The sequence below is a fragment of the Pteropus vampyrus genome, unplaced genomic scaffold (genome assembly GCF_000151845.1).
Source record: "Pteropus vampyrus isolate Shadow unplaced genomic scaffold, Pvam_2.0 Scaffold4, whole genome shotgun sequence".
NCBI lineage: Eukaryota > Metazoa > Chordata > Mammalia > Chiroptera > Pteropodidae > Pteropus > Pteropus vampyrus.
The window spans coordinates 426,380-437,499 of record NW_011888785.1 but is presented as its reverse complement, the minus strand read 5'-3'; the positions used below and the strand labels follow the sequence as shown (position 1 = coordinate 437,499).

The 11,120-nt window shown below is 38.9% G+C and overlaps 2 pseudogenes; both read right to left on the bottom strand.

The window, feature by feature from the left end:
- Nucleotides 1–8,297: 8,297 nt before the first annotated feature.
- On the bottom strand, nt 8,298–8,800 carry LOC105293823 (annotated as a pseudogene).
- A 1,961-nt stretch (nt 8,801–10,761) lies between these two features.
- On the bottom strand, nt 10,762–10,880 carry LOC111743288 (annotated as a pseudogene).
- Between the last annotated feature and the right edge of the window lie 240 nt (nt 10,881–11,120).

The window sequence follows — 11,120 nt, the reverse complement described above, 5'->3', positions numbered from 1 at the left end:
CATCTGAAAACCAAAATACAGAGTATAGCCCTGTTAGTGTTGCCGTAGGAAATACAGGAAGCTTTTAGTCGATAGGCAGGCACTGTGCCAATCCAGTTTGGTCTGGGACTGTTTGGAATTTAATTCCCAAGTTTAGGTGGTGACCAGAAGGGACATATGTCCGAAAACAAAGGAAATGGGGGTTGGGGGAAGCATGCTATCAACATTTTAAACTGACTTCAGGAGTTATGGTCACCAAGAAAGGGGAACTGAAGACTTGGATCTTCTTAGCAGCTCACACAGCCCATGCGACAGTTCCTTCCCTTTCCATGACTCCACCCTCCAAAGGTGCAGGCTGGTTTCCGTGACCCTCCTCGAACTCTCTCTACTTCCAGTATATCTTTCATTGCATTTGCCACGGGGATTACAATGATTTATGTGCCTCCTCCCGACACGTCAGCTTTTCCTGAGTGTGTGTGTTTTTTACTCAGCTCTGTATACCCCGTGCAGTTGCTGGCACACAGTTGGTGCTTAATAAAAAGAGGTTGAATAAATGTACGAGAGTGAAACCGCTTTCTTTGCTTCAATTTCATTTACGATATAAAGGAAGTGACCCAGCTAATCCTAAATCTCCTTTGATTCTTGCATAAAAGGCACCTAGACCTTTCTAGATCATAACACAATCAGTCCTTAAAACATTTTCTTAAAGTTATAAACCGTGAGAATTGTCAGTCTTCATTTTGAGTGTTGAGACATCTAACAGGTAGTTAGGTAACTTTAATCTGAGAGTGAGCACCTGGGGAAGGATAAAAAAGTGGACATAGCCCTTTATACTCTCAGGAGATATCAGTGTTTCCTGTTTGTCCTTGTATTTCATTATACCTTTGAAAAAAATATTAATGAGAGAAAGAGGCTGGCACTTGGAAAGGAGAAGAGGCCAGAGTGGAGCAAGAAGGATCAGAAGCAACCGGAGAGAAGAGTGGACCTAAGTCCTGTCTAAGAAAAGAGAACTGGCCAAGGACAGGGCTTTGAAAACTGGGGGAGGCTGTATGATGCATTTAACCTATACTTTTACTCGGAGAGTAAATTCAGAAAATGTCTGAAGCTTCTTGCCTTTTTGTCGCTAATACCTTCTTGGAGCTGCTTCAAAATGAGAGTTTTAACAGAAGCACTTTAAAAAAGATCGAGACAAAAATGTAATAATTGCACACTCAGGCTTGTAATTTCAGAAATTCATGATGTTAAGGGCTCCAAACATGCTACTTCAAATTTGGATTCCTTTTCACTCTACATGAAAGACTAGTCTAGTCAGATTGGAGCTGATCGCTATTTTTGAGTCAGACCAGTAAATAATTGGAGTTCATTGTTAGAGTGGGAAAACTGTGCTTTTTCCATAATTCAAAAATAATTGAAAGAATATAACTCAGCAATTTTGAAATAATGAATTTTTTTTTTAGATAATGGTTAAGTTCAGTCCAATCTTAGAAAATTCCAACCCTGAAGGATTTTTTTGGAGAAAATAAAGAGAAAGGAATCGATGAGCAAAAATGGCATGTTAGAGCAAAACCCATCGTTTTTAGCTGTTATATGTTGCATTCCCTAAAGGAATAGAGAATAAATTTTTGTATTCTATATTCCATATTTTAACAAGTCAAAAAAAAATGTACTCTCATGAGTCAAAAGGGGTCACCAATGAATTGTGTTGTTTAATTGTTTAGAGTAGATATGAAGTGTATTTGGAGGGGGTGCAAGGGGCTATATTCCTCCTGAGGCACCAAGGACATTTACTTTCCTGTATTTTACAAGTGCATAAAGCATAGTGTGTGCAGGCTCTTACTTTCTCTTTGAGAAAAAGAAGGGAAAGGGAATACAAAAAAAAAAAAAAAATCATCTGGATGGTAAATAGAAGAGGCACTTGTGCAGTCCTGGCCTCCTGTCATTGTCTCCATTGTGCGTGGTGTCAGAGCCATCACATTAGGTTGCCACCACAGGGTGCATGCAAATGGGAGAGGGAGTGAGGCAGGCAGTGCTGAGCAGCCACCACCTGCACATTTCAGATTGTTGGCAGGTACATTGCAGTGGACTAAAACAGAATAATTACTAGAGATAGAGTTGGCAAGTATAGTATACGGGAAAGGCATTCAATTGCACACGAATATGATAGGTGAACTATAAAAAAAATGGTGGGGAGGGAAAGGGAAAAATTCCCTATTAAACACCAGACAGCTGGCAATTCCAATCTTCCATTTGGTTTTCTGTGAAATAAGAAAAGCTGACCTATGAAGTCAGATGCTAGCAGATTTTAGACCATTTATTTATGCAGGAGTAAAGAACAAAATCGGGGCCTTGAGAGGGCCTCCCTGAGCACCCAACAGAGTAAGCCCTCGGGTCCAGGGACGTGTAGGGAAATATGCGATCGGCACGCAGTGCACGAGGAAAGGCAGAGTAGACCATTTCTTTGTAAACACTGGGGTGCTTATTTTATCTATCACACATACGGCACTCTAGGCTAGCCACTGTTCTAAGTACTGTATATTTATTATCTCCTTTAATTCTCAGAGCGACCTTATCACTGTTCTTCTAATCATTTCCATTTTATATGCAGAGTAGGAAACTGAGTTGCGGAAAGTTAAATGATTGGCTGAGACTGTTTCGTTTTTAAGTGGCAAGGTAGAGAATTCAGTTCAGGTCACCTAGCTTCCCGGTCTACAGTCTGACACATCAGGTTGAGCTGTCTCCTAATGAGGATGTTCAGGGACATTAAATAGGAAGTTGTCAAAGATTTACATAAAACAAAGACAAAATGACCATTTCGTGCAAGTTATCTAGACTATTCAAAGTGAACAGCGCTGTCTCTCTGACTGTGTAATTATTTACATAAATTGTTTTTTTCTTTGTAAATTTCTGACAGCAATCCCCTTTATCAGAGTTTTGCCAATGAAATGGCTAAAACGTTATGACTCCTCCTTTAAAAAGCTAAAAATATGTAAATATGTGTGTTATATACTTTTCCCAAATTGCAGTTATGTGTTGGGCTGGGAGGATCTGCCTCAAGGATGTAGTCCACTTGGCCACTCATTGGATCATTGGTATCTATCTCATTTTTTTAAAATCATTCGAGCCATTTCTCTTAAGAGTAGCACTTCAATGTTACCCACCCAGAGTCCATACTCCTCTATCTGCCTAACACGACTTCCCAGGTTTTTTTTCAGATTTTTACTCCCAAATTAGGACACTGCTTTCCCCTGGCAATCATTATTAATCCATGAATAGGCATGTGACTTGTCACCCTAATTAGGTTGAAGGAAAGACTATTTCATGGCTTCTTCCCTATGTTCTTTCTCTCTCTCTCTCTCTCTCTCTCTCTCTCTCTCTCTCTCCCTTTCTCTCTCTCTCTCTCTCTCTTTCTCTCCCTCTCCCTCCCTCCCTCTCCTCCCTCTTTCTCTCTCTCCCTGGCAGCCATCTTGCATCATCTGTAAGAGAAATCAGCTGAGAGCAAAGTCTGAGAATTGCAAATGGGAGAGAAAGTGAACTCGGTTGTTGATGGCAGCATTGGGTAGCTGATTGTAATGGGCCTGGAACTTACTCTACCTTTGAAGTTCTTTTCTTGTGAGACACATTTTCCTGCGACTTGTGGCCAAAAAGCATCCCAAGTAATGCAAACCCTAACACCTACACTTCTAAGTTGAACAATTTCTTACAAGTTTGATCTAGGCCCTTAGCAGCATTGACACCGATCTCTAAATACTTCTGCATCTAGATTTTTACCTGTGAGCCCCTTCGAATCTTGAAGCCTCTTAGAGGCTGTCTGAAGTCTTGAGCCAGTCAAGCTCTGAGACTCTCTTAAGGTACACTGACAATAGCGATATCATGGAAAGGAGTGTGACAGGAAGTTGGCATGGCAGGGATCAAATGGGTAACAGAAATTTGTTAGAAAAAAGAATCTGTGTCTTTCTACTGGAGGTGTTATTTTTCCCTTCTGTGGTAGGACCAAAAAAAAGCGAGTATTTTAAGTAAGAACAGTAAAATCAAGTACTGACTCCATCATTCATTAAGTGTATAACCTCAAGCAAGTTACTTAGCCTCACTAAATCTAAGTTTCCTTACCTGCAAAAAGAGTATTAATAATCCTATTATCTCTAACCTTGTAAGGATTACAAATAATATAGAGTAAATAACATATGCTATGTCCAAAAATGGCAAGTATTATGATCTTGATTCTACATCACTGTTATCCAGGACTCTCATGTATTCAACTAATAACAATTGAATATCTACTACATTTTCAGTTATGGTCATGGGCACCATGCTTGATGACACTTTTATTGCACATCACTGTTTTTTATAAGGGAAGTATTCCTGTATATATTGTGAACAATTGTGTACGTGCTTCTATTTTCTAAATCTTTCAAGACTAGTTCTCCTCTTTTTCCAGCCTTATTATGACTTACTCAAGTGTAGTTTGTCTCTAAAATGTACAGAAGCAATGACTTCCTTTTAAAAAGATCACACTGTTGTATCCTTCCAATTCAAACTTTATGATCTACTTTATTAGGGAAAGGATATTCTAAAGTTTAAAATGAATAACCAGAGCTCTATGTGGGAAGAAGGAGAAATGAGGAAAAGTCTATTCCCTTCTCCCTTGTAAAAATATGAGTTGAGTTGATTATCCTGATTCTTTATATTAAAGTTAACTCTTATCCCAGATATAAGGAGCCCATTTCTCCTCGTACCAGAAGAAGCCACACCTTCTGTCCTTCAGGATGTTTCTATCTCTGGACAACTCTCAGAATTCCTGACAGGCACTGTAAGGAAATTGATACATTCATTTACATGTGATGGGACCAGAAATGACCATCAAAGAGTAAAAATACCTCTGAGACAAGAATTCACAGACATGGGTTAGTGATTCCAGCCCACATGGAGATTCATCCTTCAGCTTTACAGGAAAGGTCATGATTGATGGAGGAAAGAGTAGCTTATCTTTTCTTGATCTCGAGCTTTAAAGGAAGAGCAATACCCCTGAGCCCATTCTGTTGGTGGAAATAATAATTATTAAAAATATTTCCCCAGGGAATGGGGATCTCTAAGTTTCGGGACCACAGAGTTCTTTGCCCCTCTCTACTTTGCTCTTATTTTCCTTCCATTGCCAACCCTAGAATTCTTAGTGCTACTTTGTTAAAGGACTTTGCAAGTCCTCTTTCCACATGGATGACCTCACAGAATTTTTCTCATTTCCTTCCAACGGAACAGTTCTCCTTTGGAGGCTAATGGAATTGGGTATCATCAGAAAAGGTGGTAACATTAAAACTATCCCCATTTCTACTGTGTCTCCAATAAGGTCAAATTATATGTAAATTTAGCCAATATCTGCTCTGTGAGTTAAATAACTGACCAAGTATATCCAAACTATTTACCAGCATTGCAGAAAACAGCCTGCTTTGACTTTCTGAGGATTGTTACTATTTCTCTTCTACCTGACTAAACATTCTTACAGTCTTTTCCTAACAATGGATCGACTGATTCCTTTAAAAAAATTATCAAGGGGAAAATATTAAAAAACACAAACTCAACAAAGCTCCTATGTTCCTAGATGCATGAAGATTAGAAAGGAGTATATAATTTATGGTCTCTGACTTCATCAGAAGCAAGACATACTCCAGACAAAGAAAGTTAAATAGAAACGTAAGAGATTTGAGGAGATGAGAAAGGATGGCATTTTCCGAGACTTGAGAACTCTTGCTGTGAGACTCCTAGGTTGGAGTGATCAAGGAGGGAATCGTGAAAAGACTTTAACGCATAGATAGGGGATAAAGAATGACAAATCAGAGAAAGGGCACTCTAGGCAGAAGGGTGTCGATGAAGGTCCCAGGGTGAATTCCCAGCTTTACTGGACCAAAGAAAGGCTGAACTGGTATGCTGGAGCCAGTTAGTTGAACTCTGAGTGTGAAATTCGGGTGTTTAAGTTTTGCCTTGCAAGCATTGAGGAGATGTTGAAGACTGCACAGGTGAATGTTATGAAGATTCTGGAAGTTTATGACTAAATCTGGCAGGTATGGGAGGGAGGGATTGAAGGGGGAAGACAGGAAGTGATTGCAGAGGCCCCTGCATCCTAAATCAGGGCGGCAGTGGTAGGGAGACCACGAAGGGATGTAGCGAGATGCTGACAATCAAGTGTTGTTTTTCTTGTTGAGACTCACTGAAGGTTTCATATTTCTTTACAACATGTCATAGGAAAAAGTTATTGTCTTTAGCAAGTTCAAAATGTAGAACATGATATGATTTTGATTTTTAAAAAAGCATTTAAGAGTTATTTTAAAAGCTCATGAGCTATATATTCAGTATAAACCAGTGTTCATTCCCTTCATTGCATGTAATGTGGATAAGTAAAATAAGCACCCTGCATATGATTTGTGTATATCAATAACTGTATAAAGAAAACATATCTAAAAATTAATCAGGGTTCCTGATTATAAACTGTATGAATCACTAAGATAACATACTTAGAGTAGAATCTTCCACATCACAAATCTCCACGTACAGATATCAGCCTTTAAATTAAATGTCGTCACCAAATCAGATCATAAAATATCAGCCTAATTCTCTCCTTATAACTGAGAGAGTAACTAAGGAGAGAGAAATGATTTCTCATCTCCCTAACTTGCTTCTCCCTTCACCTATCTCCTGTTCATGCCAAAAGCCATATTTTTAGTTAGAGGGCAGCTGAATGAGACTTTCTTAATCTTTTATTTATTCTCACACCTATAAATTTGAATGAGATGAAAGCATATCGCAAGACAGCGTTGCTGCCAACTTTGTCCATCCCACTCGCTCCTCTCCCTTCTCCACGTCCTGACTGGGGTCACAAAACCCAAAGAAATGTGGAGGGAATCATCAACCTTGACCTAAGGGATAGAGTATAATGCGGGACTGTCCGTCCTTCCTCACTCACACCTGTCAACATCTCTCCCAGTGGACTGAGCTTCTTCCATCTGTAGAGAAAATTCATTTCAACCCTTTTTAAAAAAAATTTTAGCTATGTTCCCATGTTTAAGTCTTAGAGCTCAAACATGCTTTATAGGTAGGGAAATTATTAAACTGTTAGTTTCTTTAAGGCAGATATCATGTTTTGTTCATTTAAAAGTCCTTTGTCTTTGCTCCGTCTCCACAATGCCTACCTCAGACCTTAGCAAATAGCAGATACTCTATTAATATTTATTGACTTGAGTTACTGAATCATACTCTCTTAAAGATTGGATTGGAAATATATACATTGAAAAGATTAAGCAGGAGTCAAGATAATTTTAATCAATTATACCTTTTTGCTTTTGGGTTTAGTCAATAACCACTGTAAAGGCCCGTTTGGTTTAGTCAATAACCACTGTAAAGGTGTTTTAAACGGTGGCTGATGCTGATATATCCTTATATCCATTACCACACAGGTTTGTGGACCTGACAAAATGCAACAGCGGGTGAGTCCTTTATTGAAAGGCCCTCGGATGGTTAATTTTGTTTGCTGATGGCAGATACTGAAGCTACAGAAAAGCTGCTCTTGTTGTTCAAAGAGCCTTTTCAATTTTTAATTTGACATGGAGAGTTACATGGTCTACGATACATGCAGACCAGCAGTTATCTCTCATCATCAACTTTGGTTGGTTTCAACCCGTCTTGGCTGAAAGCAGCTCTATTGTAGGTACTTTTTCTGGCTCTAGCTTACATGTATGGTTCAATGACAAGATTCCTGATAAACTGGAACAGAGAATGAGGAAATGGGCTTTTAAATGATCAACTGATCATTCACTTCTTTATGTTTAGTTCTGTCTGACAGGCTTATTAAAGAGTCACACAAAGAAGACTTGGGATTTGTCTCCCAGGTTCTGGTCAAATGAGAATCATAGACTTTTAAAGCTAGAAGGCATCTGAACAATTATCTCCTCCAGCTTTGCAATTTTAATATAAAGAAGCTGATGTTCAGGGGATTAAACGACTCACCCAAGATCATGCGGCTCATGTTGGAGTCAGGGTTAGAAATCAGCTTGTTCATGGCTCTTATGTTGCTGACTCCTTTGCTGATTTTTTTTTTAACTAAAAGAGTTGACAATTTTATTTCCACATTTCACCATACAAATGAAAATTGTTTTGTTGTTGTTTTTTTTTGTCCCACTACTCCCCTCCAAAACTACTTTCTCTTTGATAGGAAGAAGGAGCGAGGCTTCCTTGTCATGCTGTTAGAAAACGTCCAGAGTCACAGCACCATAATCTCCTGGTGAAGTAGAACAAGTAACACAAAGCTGATAGAAAGAGGCTCCCCTCTCTCTTTATCTGTCTGGTTGAGTCATTCCTGGCCAATTGAGACCATCATGGGATGGGCATGAGGTCTCATCACTGGGGGTCCTGGCATCACTGGCACGTGGCCTCCCATAGGTGGCCTCGTTCCAGGAGCAGGTCCCACAGGCATCCTCCCAGGAGAAGGAGGGCCCATCATTGGCATCATAGGTGGGTCCTGCATTAGAATGCTAGCATCATACCAGGGCAAGAAGGACCCGGGAGACTGGGGGGAGGTGGAATCATTGCCCTTGCAGGAGGAGGAACAGAGAATGGAATGGGAGGCATCTTTCCTTGTTGAAATGCCACAGTTGTTTTCTCAATCAGGCTTTGAGCCTACTCTTCTATCCGTTTCTGATAGTAGACTTTCACATTCTCTTTGTGTCTCCTTCCATTGCAGTGTGTCTTTCTCACAGATGGAGGGTCATGGGTGAGGTATGTATCACAGTAGTCACAATAAAACTTGAGCATGTTGCTCTGAAGACCATTGGCCACTTTGTTCTTTTTGCTGATTTTTGTTAGGGATATCTAGGAGAAGAAAAAAAAAAACATACCTCAGTTTTTCATGGACTTTTTCTAAGAACACCATTCTTTGAGGGATTATTATGAGGTTTCTCGGTTTCCTTAGGTACGCCGCCATTTTAAATGGATTTTGTCCTGTAAAGAGCACTGGCTGTGAATTTGAGTTCAGTATATAAACCATTGCCGTAATTTATTGAGCACCTATTGTATGATAGGTATTGTGCGTATATTATTTTTTACTTTCATAATGAATCTGGAAGAAGATATCTTTTGTATATGGAGAAGCTGAGACTTAGGGAACATCTTTCCCAGTGTCAGGCAGGTACCCAAATCCAGTGTCTAATTGATTCCCAAATCCCTGCTCCTCCCTTATACCATGCTGCCGTTCTTACTGTGTGTCTTCAGGCGGGTTAATTAAAGTCTCTAAACCAGTTTCCTCAACTGTCAAATGGATGCAATAATATTCTTCCTAGCTTTGATGTAGGATGAAATGAGAAATAATGTTTCTAGAGTACCTGGCTTTGAACTCGACATAGAAGACACTCAACAAAAGTCAGTTTCATTCTACACCTATATCCCTCTCCCCTTTGAATTTTTCAGTAGGATTTATATCCTGGACTATATTGACTCATGTTGAAAAGAGAAAATGGAAATATTTCTGAGGTGTTAGACAAGGTCAGAAGTGGATTCAACATTCCAAGTGACAATCCCAAACTGTCAAAATAAGCTAATGGCAAAATGTAAATTGCATAGAATTGGGCTCTAAGCCTAATCCCTGTGAGTGAAGTAATTGAATCAACCACAGCCAGAGAAAGCATCAACTTGAATTCTGCATCCTGAATTTAAAATGCAGGTAGCGTTTCTACCAAAAAATAAAATAAAATAAAAATTTTTTAAAATGTGTTTATTATTCAGGTAAAATGTTAGTGGATTTTTTTCATGTCTCATTTATTGATCCTACCACATATGTTCTATACAAAGTGAAAAGATGTAGGCATATTCATTTAATAATTCCAAATAGGCATCTGAAATTATTTCGCCATCTCTTGAAGCAATGTACATTCTTTTGAACTATACTTCTGAAATTATAGTCTAAGAATAAATGTGATTCAGTTTACAAAAATTCAATTTGCATGCAATGCTTCAGAGATACATCTATTGTATTTAGCCAGGAACAGTTTTTACAGTTGATAGCAATCAAAGAGGTTTATATTAAGAGGGTAACAATGAAACAAAAATACAAATAAAAAGAATATCATGCTTGATTCAGCCCTGAAAAAGACATTGGAGGGACTGATAAGGAAAATTACAATGGTATAAAACAAGATCAGCAAGTTTTTAGATTTAGTAATTGACCTTAGGAAAAATCGTTACACAAGCTCCTGAATGAAAAGGTGTGTGTTAATGGCTGAAATCTGAGCAGATTGCTTCATCTAAACATTCCATCACACAAGAGAGAAAAGTGACTACCAAGCAGAAAGCAGCTCTGGTCTCGAATAGAAGTTGCAAGGTGGTGGGTTCCATTTATGATTATCATTTATTACTTTTTCTATTAGATAATTATTCAGTGAAAATGAAGAATAAGACCTAATCCGTGGTAGATGAAAGTTTGTCAAAGGGCTACTGAATGAGGATTTCACCCAAAACTTATGTGTACTGTTAGTGTTGTTGTGCTGGTTTTCTGCGGGTAAGACAAGATGGAGAAGACGGCCTCGCCACGTTGATGCTACAGTGTAACCTACCTAATGATCTTTCCACTGGGTATTGTTTTAGGGTCTGCCTAGCATCTTCTCCTGCAGCAAGAGATAAATGATAGCTGCATCGTGGTTGTTTTTTTTTTTTTTTTTAGGCGAAGCAACCCTTGGTTGACCTCACAGATCGCAAGGACCTTGTCAGCTTACAATCCCTTATTACTTTATTATTATTTTTTTTTTATGCCTATAGTACTTGGTCTTCCTAGGTGGTCTCCCATCCAAGTACTAACCAGGCCTGACCCTACTTAGCTTCCAAGATCAGATGGGATCAGGCTTGTTCAGGGTAGCATGGCCATAGACCGCATTGAGTATTTTTAAATAAATTTCCTATAAAATATTCCAAGACCCTGTGTACAAGTTACCAATCACGGAGTGAATCTTGGACAAGTCACTTGACTAATCATTAGAAAAAGAAGGTGTTCTGGGAAACTAAGTGATGTTCCAGTTTTGCTTAAAGAATAAGTTTCTGACTTAACGGACCTTCAAAAACTCTTGGTTGAATTAATCAGCACATATTCTCTAACTGAAAACATGTTTTCT